This window comes from Sapajus apella, unplaced genomic scaffold (assembly GCF_009761245.1).
Source record: "Sapajus apella isolate SASKATOON/1434 unplaced genomic scaffold, GSC_monkey_1.0 scaffold32, whole genome shotgun sequence".
Classification (NCBI taxonomy): domain Eukaryota; kingdom Metazoa; phylum Chordata; class Mammalia; order Primates; family Cebidae; genus Sapajus; species Sapajus apella.
In genome coordinates this window covers 17,265,145-17,278,493 of record NW_022436972.1, presented here as the reverse complement: position 1 = coordinate 17,278,493, position 13,349 = coordinate 17,265,145, and the positions used below count along the sequence as shown (strand labels likewise).

General features: G+C 38.0%; 1 pseudogene; it reads left to right on the top strand.

The window, feature by feature from the left end:
• The first annotated feature begins 1,354 nt into the window (after window positions 1-1,354).
• On the top strand, window positions 1,355-1,905 carry LOC116562190 (annotated as a pseudogene).
• Window positions 1,906-13,349: the final 11,444 nt, after the last annotated feature.

Genomic DNA, 13,349 nt, shown 5'->3' with positions numbered 1-13,349 from the left:
ACAAATTTCATCAGGAAATCACAGGTTTCAAAAAAAAAAAAAGCAATTTCCCTTTTAAAACACAGGAAGGTAAATATATATATATATATATATACACACACACACACACACACACACACACACACACTAATATGTATGTCCTAATACTAATACTATATTAAATATATCTATATATTATTAAATATAATACACATATATTTAATATAATCATTAGTGTTTTGATGAAGACACAATATTCTATCTGTCAACAAGTACCTTAGGTTGGGTTCCCTAGCAGTTTGAGAAGAAGATTCTTTTACAAGTGATTTATTGAGGAAGTGGTTTTTGGAAAAGGGGAATGATAGAAACAATAAAGAGCAGGGAAAAAGCTAAGAAGGAACATGGCTCAAATGAATATTAGCTGTACTCTGACTTCACAGGGCACTAGGGATCACAAATTGCACCAGAAAACATGTCCCATCTTGAGGCAAGCTGCTCTATTGCACACCGTGTCAGTGAGTCAGCCAGCAGCAGGTTTGTATGGGAAGGAGTAAATTCCCTAGTGAGGCAGCTTCCATTAGGCCAAAGGTAATTCTTTGGAAAACTGGTCATCTGTAAGCTATCAGATGCCAATACTTACTGCAAAGTGAAACAACAGCATTCATTATAATAAAAAAGAAAAGGCAGGCAATTTAAAATTCCAGGAAAAACAAAAAGCTGTATAAGAAATCCAGAGGTCCAAATTATAGCATAATTTTGAACAATCAATATTACATGAGCAAGTTTATCTCATTTGATTTTGATGGTTAAATATTCTCCTTGGAATTTCAGAGGTTCAGTTATAACATACATTTCCTCCATGAATCACTAATTAGTCTTATGATAAATAATAATTTCATAATTACATTAACATAAGCATGTTTTAAGTTTGTAAAATCAACTTGTTAAAAAAGCATGTAAGAATTAATCATAGTTATAGGACAGAAGGCAAAATTTAAAAACCTTAATATCAAAGTAATGGTAGAGTTGAAAGAAGCTGGAAAGAAAAAGAGGAGATATGCCGGGCGCGGTGGCTCAAGCCTATAATCCCAGCACTTTGGGAGGCCCAGGCGGGTGGATCACGAGGTCAAGAGATCGAGACCATCCTGGTCAACATGGTGAAGCCCTGTCTCTACTAAAAATACAAAACATTAGCTGGGCATGGTGGTGCGCGCCTGTAATCCCAGCTACTCGGGATGCTAAGGCAGGAGAATTGCTTGAACCTGGGAGGTGGAGGTTGCAGTGAGCCGAGGTCGCGCCACTGCACTCTGGCCTGGCGCCTGGTGACAGAGTGAGACTCTGTCTCCAAAAAAAAAAAAAAAGCCTTCCTTTCGGCCGGAACCTCCGTCTTCCAGTAATTCGCCAAAATGACGAACACAAAGGGAAAGAGGAGAGGCACTGGATACATGTTCTCTAGGCCTTTTAGAAAACATGGAGTTGTTCCTTTGGCCACGTATATGCGAATCTATAAGAAAGGTGTATTGTAGACATCAAGGGAGGGGGTACTGTTCAAAAAGGAATGCCCCACAAATGTTATCATGGCAAAACTGGAAGAGTCTACAGTGTTACCCAGCATGCTGTTGGCATCATTGTGAACAAACAAGTTAAGGGCAAGATTCTTGCCAAGAGAATTAATGTGCATATTGAGCACATCAGGCACTCTAAGAGCCGAGATAGCTTCCTAAAACGTGTGAAGGAAAATGATCAGAAAAAGAAAGAAGCCAAAGAGAAAGGTACCTGGGTCCAACTGAAGCGCCAGCCTGCTCCACGCAGAGAAGCACGCTTTGTGAGAACCAATGGGAAGGAGCCTGAGCGGCTGGAACCTATTCCCTATGAATTCATGGCATAATAGGTGTTTAAAAAAAAAAAAAAAAAAAAAAAAAGACCTCTGGACTGTTAAAAAATGTTTTTCTTCATTGAGTAGAAAAAAAAGAAAAAAGAAAAAAGAAAAAGGGGAGATATGAGATGGAAAGTATAAGAGTAAAACTTATCTATCTTCCATAAATGGTGTTAATATATATATTTTCTAAAGTTGAGACATCAAGAAATAGAATTAAGTTCTATGTTATTTAATATTATAAAGATTTTTAATGAAATAACTATAAAATAAATATATAGCGAACAAGAATTAGAATGAGAGAGAAAGAAAATATAAGCTAAATTTCTCATCTTTCATGGAAAGTAATCAATAAATTCTGCCTAAGGCTGATAAATCAAGAAGTGTGACACATAATGATATTATTCAATGTTATGGAAATAAATGCCAAAAGAGGTAAAGATAGAGACAGCTGAAAATGACTACCTCTGAGAAGTGGTGTAGAGAGAAGTGAGGAAAGAGTAAACTTTTCTTTTTAATTTTTTTAACTTCTTACTATGGGATTTTTTTTCTGTCTTCCACATATATTACTTTAGTAGAACTAATGAAAATGGCAATAAGAATACTTTTCAACCTATCTCATCAGGTAATTAAGAGAATTAATTAAGATAATGTACAGGAAGGCACTCTGAAAACTCTTAAGTGCCAAGATATATGTGAAGCATCATTAAGAGGGCAGTCATAGGCAGTTCAAAATAGGGGGAAGGAATGTAGCGCTTTTCTTGATCAAGTCACTCTTTCCAAGGTGCCAAGATCCAAATTGAAAAGGAAGCTGTCTCCAAAACGCTGACTGTAAGATATCTAAAGGAATAAATGTGCTGAGAGAAAGAATTTGGAAGAATGACAACAAGAAATTTTGAATAGTAAGGTGTCGAGGTAGAATATTGGGTCCCTGTAAAATTCTTTCTCCAAACCAAAAACATTGTGAGGAACTAAACAGCAATAGTGGTACCATCATCTTAGGAAATGCCATAACAAAAACATTTCTTGTTAAAATATAAACTTATCACATTCTTACATCTGAAACCATTTTCAGAGACTTTTGTAAACAGTCACATAATTAGCATCCCACATGTTTTAGAAATACTGTGTCCTCATAACTTCTTAATTAGACAGATAGTTCTAATCAATAGTCTTGTTAGAACTTTGAAATAAAATTGTTGATTCATTCCTCTGTCTCCTTTGCAAGAAAGAAACTTTCTCAGTTTCTCAAAACAAAAAAACCAGGTTTCACATTTTGTTCTCTCTCTAGTGCCTACCTCAGAGCCTCGTAGCACATAGGTGCTCAATGAAGTTTTGCTAAATGGATGGACGGATGGATTAATGAAATAACACATAAAACAATTATTCTTTATTCTGTAAAGCAAGCCCTTGTTTTGTCCATAATGTGCAATAAAAGTCTGGGACTGTCTCAGCCGTCTTTCCTCTGCTACCATGTAATAATAGGGGAGGAAATTGACCCCTCGATAAATTGTCCACGTGAGCACTTTGGATAGGAGAACAACGGTGTGGTCTGTCCTTACTTGAGATTTTTCATGAACATGGGCTATAGCCTCCAATGCAGGTGGGTTCAAATACCATTCTCCTACTTAGAGTCTGTGTAATCTTGGGCAAGTTTTTTAACATATACATAATAATCACAACCAGCAACTAACAGATACTTACGCAGAACATACTATTCTTCAGAGAATATACTGTGTTGTGTGCATGCCTCCTCAGAGACTCAATTGAAAAATTAAAGTAACAGTATCTACCTCAGAGAGTTGTGAAAGTAACTTACTGAAATAATATATGCAAAGCTCTCAGCACATAGTACATTTTCACTAAATGGCTATTATTATTATTGTCATCCTCCTCCTCATCAACGTGCAACTCCTGTTACTGAGTGACCATTAGATGCAGTCACTGTCTGCAGGAAAGATAAGCAAACAAGATAAGCAAAACAAGGTCAAAAAAGATAAGCAAAACAAGGAGCTCACAGTCCAGTAGGGGACATAATCAAGCTGCTGGGCCACCTTACTCTGTGTCCCTCTCCATGTGCTTCATGCATAAGCTCATCTAACAAAGTTTCCCTCTTGGGCCAAATTTTCCCTTTGGGATACCTGTTAAGCGACTGGCCAGCAAGAGGGCAACCATATGGTAGGAAAGTGAGTTACAGAGGTCCTGTACTGAATTTTTTGTGAACATTCTTCTCTCCCTCCTCAACATATCCAGGGGCCGTGATTGACCTCTGTTCTTCCATAGACCCTAGCTCCCTAGCATGGGTGGCCCATAGAGTACTAAATGAATATTGCTTGCATGGGCCAAAAGTAGTCAAAGCAAGAGACCGAACCATGGGGAACAATCCAGAAAGAGGTGGTAAAGTAGGCTCTGGACTCAGTAATTCACAATGAAAGTGGCATGGGAATCCTGTAAGCCTGAAGGAGTCATGGTCTGACCATGGGCACAGAGGTTCTGTGTATTCTAGCACCCCCAGACTGTCCGCAAAAAAAAAGGCAGATTATTTAAACCATCAGGTTTTGGATCATGCAGCGTTAGCTCAGACATACCAGACCAGACCTGGGAATTCATGATCAACTCTGAGGATTTACAAACGAGCAAGGAAGTGAGCCCTTCATTGGAGCCTCCAGTAAAGGCACCACTTTTAAGATCTGTAGGGAGGAAGAAAAGACTCAGTTCTATCCCCAAAGCTCTTGAATTCCCTTCTTCCTAGTTGCCCCAGTCTTAACATTTTTTGAATATGTGATATGGCAAGAAGAATAGCGACATCTTCCCATTGGAGTGGCCTCAGTTCTGTGCTTTTTCTAATTACATGACAAATATTTTCTCTCATCATTTTCTTGAACTCAGACTTTGTTTTTTCAAGAAAGGAGGATGGCACAAAAAACTTGGCAATAGATTAACATCATTTTATACCAGATTCAGTTTCTCATATCATACATGTTTTATCTTCAGAATGTTCATTTTGGAAGAAAGATTGAAAAGACTCTGTGAGAAACTGAATGTATGAAAATATTGTGAGTCTGAATTATAGAGAGTGCATATAATTCTGTGAACTATAGAGAGCATTCTTCCCCTTGAGTTTATTTCTGAGCCAGGCTGGAATTGAATGTGATCAGTCTCCACATCTCTGCTTGGCATACTTCAATCAGACTCTTATCACACAAGCTCAGTATAACGTCCCCTGATTTTCCAGCACCCCCACTGGTTAAACAACAAGGATCATTTTCCCTGACCCTGTAATGATTTTGCAATAAAGGACAGAATTGATTTCAGGGCTATGACTAAGGGCTTGGTAAAATATTGGCCAAGAAGTGGGTGTGTAAGCAGCCACTAGCACTCTGGAGATTTCTGTACATTGTTAGCAGCTAAAAATACTTATGTAACCAATTATGCTAATTTCAAGAAAACATCTAAGTATTTGAGTACTTAGCACTTTCTCCTTGGGAATCTTTAAAGGATTAAGTAGCTTGCTGTATTAATTTTCTTTCTTCAGCCATTTTCTGGAGAAGAAAGTAGACTGGTATAGTTATTAAGGAAGGCTTTTTCTTTGCAAGCATATCCTACAGGAGGATAATCAAAAGGAGAATAAGAATTAATTCATGCCTTCTAGATATTTATAGCCTAGGTCAGGGGCTGGAAACATTCATTCATTAAGCAAAATACCCCAAAGGAGTGGTTCCGGTGGCCAGTGCCACCGGGGCTTAAGAATGAAAATGACATGTCTGATGGAGCAGGAGGGGAGATTGCAATGGAGAAGGGGCATCATGGCAGCTGAGCACAGGCCATGCTGGGTCACTGAGACCACCAGGGCCTACAGCTACAGGTCCTGGCCCGCCACCTCCAGAGACAGGAGGGAATTTGCTGCAGGGCCTCTTCCTCCTGACTCTCCTTTCTTCTTTCACGTGGAAAGAGTTACCAGTTGCTTTCCTGCTTTAGGTTACAACACATGATCCAATTCAGAAGTGACAAGTTGGTTCTCCCTCGGACCTCCCTGCCCACACTTGATTCTCTAAACACAGCACTGAAGAGCCTCAGTGGCCTTGCCCTCATCTGCCTGTCCAGATATTATTCTCAACAACATGCCTCCCAATGCTTGTGTACTTCAAAACCAGATCCTTAAAACCTGCCCTGTGCTTTCTCCACCCTATGCTTTCACTGTTACTGTCCTCTACCCAGAAAAGCCTTCCTTGTCATCTTTCCCTGTGGAAGCCACACTCATCCTCAAATCCCACCTTCAATATTCTATCTTTACAAAATCTTCCCTGACCCAATCCCTAAACCACTGGCTTCCTGGCTGAAAGTAATATCACTCCACCAATTACCCCAATAGCGCTTTGTTTGTAGCTTATATAACTCTTCACATTATGCTCTATACTGAATTCTCTATGAATGTCCCTTTCTCCCCACCAAATTCTTCAAGGGATCAGAAAATGCCTTTCACATCCCTGCCCTTAATTTCCTAGCATGTTTCTACCAAAAAGTATTAAGTAAATATTTGTTGTGTGGCCCTAAATTAGTCAAGGTAAGACACTGAGCAATGGAGGACCATCCAGAAAGAGGTGACAAAGGTGGCTCTGGGCTCAGTAATCAACAATGAAAATGGCAGGGAAATCCCATAGGCTTGGGGGTGGAAGTCTCAGGCTAGAGTCAGCTGTGCTGCTTCCCAGCTCTGTTATTTTGATCAAATTGTTTAAAGTTTTTGGGTCTCAGTTTCTTCCTTGTGAAATAGACATAGCAGCATCTCTCCGAGTGTTGGAGAGCCAAGATGAAGCACAGAGTCTAGGGGAAATAGCCCAAGTGTGAGCCTTTGCCATCTATGACTCTAGGTGGGGCAATGGGGTTGGTTCATGTGCCCTTTGAGTTGCCCACAACTTGGGGGATGTTTGTTAAATGAGTGTTATTCAGAGCTTTCGTATTTGGGGCAGGGAGGTGTTGTTCTAGACTGTAGGGGCAGAGGTGTTGACCTCACCACATTTCTTAGTTCACAGCATGCTATTATCTTTGGTTGCTGCCAGGCCACTCCCATATTTATTAATTATTTATTCTCATGTATCCCCATTTCCTATTCTCACTCCTCTCTTTGCCCCCATATTTTGTGTACCTCCTTATGAAATCTGTATTGTATTATATTCATGTATTTTTAATTTACTCAAGTGGTAGCGTGCTAAATAGTGCATTCTATTTCTTTTTCTCACTTAGCACCCTATTTTAACATCAATCCATATTGTTTTGTATGCATTTGATTCACCTTACCCATCATTTTCCTATATCCATATAGGTATAGATGCTAGATGGCTTGCAATTTATCAAAAACATTGCTACAGAGAACATTACTATTTATGTTCCTTGATGAACTTACGTAAAAATTTCTCTGAGATATACCTGGAAACATAGCATCTGAATTTTAGGTAGGGGGATTATACACCCCAATTTACCCAGGATGCCCCATGACTTGTTAATAATACTCCTTGCTGAGTCATCTTAGGCAAAGGACATGCTACCTAATTGAGTAAGTACCGCCAGCTTCCCTTCAGCAATAGTTATCAGCTTTGCATATCAGAATCATTTGGGGAGCTTTAAAAAAATACTGCTGCCTAGGTTCCACTCCCAGAGACTCTGATGTAATTGGTCTTAGTGTGGCTTGGGCAACAGGATTTTAAAAGCTCTGGAAAATCCTAATAGGCACCCACTGTTGAGAACTTCTCCTCCACCAGAATGGTCTTTACCAAACTACTCTCTCATCAGCAAGGTTTTTATATACGCACTTGGCATTATCCAGCTGAAAGCATTTTATAAAATGTAACTCTGTAAAAATCAGGTTTTACTACAACTTGTTTGGTTGGCCATGCCAAGGCTTCAGTGACTCACGTTGATTTAAGATGCTACTTGCCAGTGTGATATTTCACATTAGCAATGATTGTTTTATATAAGCAAATGATAGTTGGGTGCAAAGTAAACAGGTTGCTTTAAATTTTTATTTGAAGGTAAATGTAGAATTGTCTGGTTTAATGGGACCCATCCCCTTGGACAAAGTCCCACTCCTGGGCAGCATACCTAGGTCACTGATGTGTTCACCACCGCCCGAAGCTTGGCAATGGCTCAGATGGGCAGGAACAAGGCTTAAGTGTCTGTATCTTTTCCTGGTCCTGCCAACTAACTGCTTGTGTTAAGAAGTAAAGGCAATTAAAAGAGTGTTGGATTTTTTTTTTTAAGTTTTAAAAAAGGACAAAATGTAAGTAGTAATTTTTTAAGTGACATTTAGTAAAACCATAAAACCTTCCAAGGAATTAACAGAGCAGGATAGCAGGCTATTTTGGGTTATAGCAGTACCTTCCAAAAGAAAATTGCAACTACTTTAGGTGGCAATCTTTCTAAAATTAATTACAAACCACCTTCTAAGTCAGAGCACACTGAACTGAATTTAATCCCCTTTGTAAATGACCCATTCTCATCATTATAGACGTCAGTACAATTAGTTTACTGTGTGGAGCTGACCAAAATGTACCACCAACCTCTTTGCCTTTTCTCTCAATGTTCCCAGGCTGCTATGACTGGAGCTTCTAAGCCCACTTCTAGTTTTTCTGATTCCTTCCATACCCTTAGGTTTCTAGCCATTACTTCTTACTACTCCAAGTAAGCCTGTCTGAAATAGCTCCAAATTCTAAAGTCTTCCCTACTGCTGTGCCCCATAGCTGCCTTTGATTTGCTTTACTAGAATGATGTCTACAGTACACAGAAAGAGGCTCTGACTGAGAGGCTGAATGGGTCTTCAATAAGCAGAGGAACTTTGCAACAAAACTTTTTACTCAGAGACCTTTGACAGATTACTTGGTGCTCAGCTATGTTCTCAAATAATTAGATTTTTAGCTAACTGGATTCTAGCTAATAAAAGCTTATGTTGATATCTTAGTTTAGCATATCTCATGATACATAAGGAAGAAGAAACATTCTCATTTATAATTCTTGAGCATGTCCACTTAGTACCAAGAAATCTTTGTTTAAAAAAAAAAAAAGTTTACACGCTGTTTCCTCTGCCCAAAAGCCCCTTTCCTCTTTCTCTACCTGGCAAATCCTACTTACCTTTGAAGCCTTAAGCCCATTGCTCCCTTCTTGGGATATCATCCCTGACCCTCCCTAGCAAAATTATCTTTTCTACCTTTTACACTCCCAAAGAGTGGAAGTGTCTCACCAAATAGACTACGAGCTTCTTGTTCATTCTTGCATATTCAGGACCTAACACTGGGACTGACATTTGGTGCTTAAAATATTTGTGAATAAACGTATATATTTTAGAGTATTTGTGGCCATCTCATGGAGTGGGAAAGGTATAAAAATAGTTGAGTGTGGTACCAGAGAAAAACAGATAATAAATGACAGACAGGAAAGTGGAAGAGAAGGGGAAAGGAAAGTAGGGGAAGAGAAAGAGAATATGTGAATAGCAGACACGTTGAGAAGAGTGAGATTTGATAGGCTCTGGAATGTTGGATTACCCACTCTGCCAACTTTTCTGTTTAAGCCATACATTTCAGACTCTGGTTTCCTTTCCTACCTCCTTCCTCTGAGAGGCTAATTAGCTTTCAAAATATTGGCTCATAATCTTTCATTTTTCTTAACCTTAAACCTTAAAACTTCAAGGTTATTCACCCATCACGCCTACTGTCTTGATTTTAGAACTTCAGGTTTCTTAGCCTGCTCCCTTATCATCAGAATAATACAGTCAGAATGCAGGAAACACTTCCATCATCAGAATATTTTACATTGAATGGGAGGGAGCTGTTGTTTAAGGACTTATGGTTTATCCTTGATGAGAAGAAATATGTTGTCATCATCACCAGAGGAAATAAATCTTACATAATTCTTTGGACTGTACCCACTATTTAACAAGTTACTCCTTTAGTTAACAAAAGGCAGAAAGAAAAACAGTGGAGAATAGGATGCAAAGAGCTTATTTCATATCATCTACAAAATCAAAAGGCAAACAAAAGGCAAACAACAGGGAGTCACAGATAGCAATCTGGGATTTAAAGAAAGAAAATACCAACTTCTGAATTCCATGGTTTCAAAACTAATTTATTCACCATGAACCAATCTTGCAATTCATTAGCTTCACCCCAGAGACAAGACTGAATGTCAACTCTTTTCCTGACCTATAAATAATAGGTGCCACTTGCTTAGAAATGAAACAGAGCATAATAACAAAGTGAATCAATATGATTGTTACAAAGCTAAAAAAATAACAGGCTAAGTCCTGGATCTTTGGGGAAAGGAAATTTTCAATTCCCTGCTCTTTATGGAGGAAAAAATGCTTGACAGGGAAACTCATAAATTTTCCTTAGAAGCACCAAGTGTGAACTAAAAATAGTCTAAGAATTAAAAGTAAAATGTCATATATTTCAATCATTTTGTTTAGCTTGAATGAATAGCTGGGAACAATGATATTACTCCATAGGTTAATCATGCTGGTGTGTCATTAACTGTGGCAATATTGAGTTCTTGCCAGTGAAATATGAGTTGTATATACCACTTCCAGGCCTGGACCTAAAATACCTGAAACATGCATACTATCCCATGATCTTTCTTCATTTCTGCTAGGGGAAATGAAGATTACCATGGTGACTTGGAAGTTACTTGTTCAACATGGCAAGTCCTTTGTTGCCTGGATCCCTGAATGACTGCATGGAATAGAGCCACTACCAACCAACCTGGAACCTACACTGTTTTCTGTTATGTGAGTAAGAACTAAATCTGGTTCTTTATGCCACTACATTCTAGAGTTTTAGTTGTTTGAGCAGCCTACATTATCTACCTATTTCACTTTTATTTCATTTTTGAAAAGTTTAAATAAAATAAATATATATTAATTGGAGAAAAATATTATAAATGCAGAGAAACAACAAAAAAGAGGAAATAAAAATTTCCCATAATTACTCAATATAATAAGATGTACAATCACAAGACAGGGCTCACACATTATCATTTTGTAAGGCACTTTTTCACTTAAAAAATATCATGACCATCTTTCCTTCTGTGTCATTAAATAACTGTTCTGCCACATAATTTTTAGTGATGCATTATAAAAGTTACACAGATCACTGGGAAACCACTGTTGAATGCATAGCAATATTTCTGTTCATAAACTAATGAATCAGAATATTGCTAGGCAACAGTTGTGCTCAGAATGATTAGATGCTGGACTAATAGCACAGGTGACTACTTGGAAAATTATAATTGGTTCTGATGCATGAACCAGTTGATATTATGGTAGAAGTCAAGCTGCTATAATTTTCTGAAAAATCTTTGTCAGAATGTAGGAAACATTCCTATCATTAGAAGACTTCAGATGGGGTAGAGGAGAACAGCTGTTTATAGACTGTGACTTCTTGATCAGAAGAAAATTGGTGTCACAATTTAGCGAGTCTAGGCCAGATTGGCAGTTCTGCTTTAGTCTACAGAAAGAAGAGGAGTCCAGGGTAAGCAAAATTTTTGGTAAAAGTTGCAGACTTCTCTCATTCCCTTAGAGCTTAGTTGCCTGGCCAAACCTAGCTTCAAGAGCACCTGGGAAATGAAATCCAAACAGGGTAGCCTTGTATTTACCAAAAATTCCGTGATATGCAGGAAAGAGAGAAGTGATTTGGAGAGAAAATAGCAGTCTGCCTCATCCTCCCAAGTTAGCATAGAATGCAATGCAGAAGAACAGGCGTTCCGCTGTAATGGCTCTCTAATATCAACTCCCACCTTGGCCAAGTATGAGCTGTCTGACCTAGGACCATGACTTAGTCTCAGCTTGCAAAATGGAGACATTAAAATTAACACAGTTGGAAATTAACTTACTGTATATAATTTATAAATGTAAGTTGTTTACAATAAAATGTTTACTGTAATTACTATGTATCCAGAACCAACAGAAAATTTATGGCATGTGGCCAGCTGAGAAAAGTACCCATAATACACCAAGAAGCAAATCTTAAATGAGACAAAATATATCCTGCTGGTTAGAAACATAACCCTGCAGCCAGACTGCTCAGATTTGGATTCTGACCCTACCACTTACTAACCACTTTGGCATGTTAGGTTACCTCTGTGCCTCAGTTTCCTCATCTGGAAAGTGGGGATTATAATTAATATCTACCTTTAGAGTTGCTAAGATGATTGCATGACTTAACATAGAAAGTGTGTAGCACAGAGCCTAGCACACAGCAAGCACTATCTAAGTGTTAATTTCTACCCATCTTAAAGGTGTGTTGCCAAAAAAAATTAACCAGTATTTCTACGAAATCAATATATTCACCTGAGTCTTTGCAAGTGACATTACACCTGCACACACATTGACAATCACCCTAAATATCATTCCATTTTTGTTCCTATTACCCAGTACAAAGGCTTCTGTCCTTTCCAACACCAATAGATTGGTATTCTGTAACATGGGAGGTGGGAATACATTCATCACTCAAATTGGACAGGAATTGCATCTGCACCCAATTTCATTTCCTTTTGGAGTGCCATGCATGTTCCCATACATCTTCCCTGGTTCTGTAATACAGGCTTCTGAATGAACAAAAGTGTCCTTTCAGGTAATGAATTTGCCCAAAAAATGTCCCTGTTGATTCTCAGGCTTTAGGATTGAAAGCTATTCTCAGAATCCAGAATTGAATTAGGTCATGTCTTTCTTTTCTATTATTTTTAATCAATGTATTCTTGAATAATGATATGTGCCAAAAAGCCCATCATTACAATGGCTACATTTTAGCAGCAATTAAATGTATCCATTTAAATCAATGATAACTTGTAATCAGAAAAAAAGAAAAATAGTGAGAACACCTATCTGAATGTCAGATTCTATCAATCTAGTCAGTCAGTCTCTCTGATAAGTGTGATCCGTTTGTGGTCCATTCCCATTTTTGTGGAAAATTACTTTCCTAAAAAAGGTACCATATATCAAAATTATGTAAGTTGAAAATTATTTTCCCACAGATTTAAAGTTCTATTAGGGCATTAAGTTCCTGATCAAATGTTCAATGTCCAAATTCTTATTAAAATGTGCCTAAAGACTATATTTAGTTGATTATGAATTATATACCTAATATACGCTACAAACATTTAATCCCATATGCCCAGTTTTTATCTTCTGCATAATTTCTGCCTTAGTTCATTGCAGAATTCTGAAGATGAAGGGATACCTTCACAGAATTCAGAAGGACTCTTCTTTCCTAACTTTTTATTTAGAAGCCATCTGAGACTTACAAAAAAGTTGCAGAAATACTGTCTGGAGTTCCATATGCCCTCACCTGGTTTCCTTTAATATTAACATCTTACATCACCATAGCACAATTATTAAAACTGGAAAATTTAACTTCATACTATGAAATTAACTAATTTGTAGTCCTTGTTTGAATTTCATTAGTTGTTCTACTGGTGTTCCTTTTCTGGTCCGGGATTCAATCCAGCATCCTAC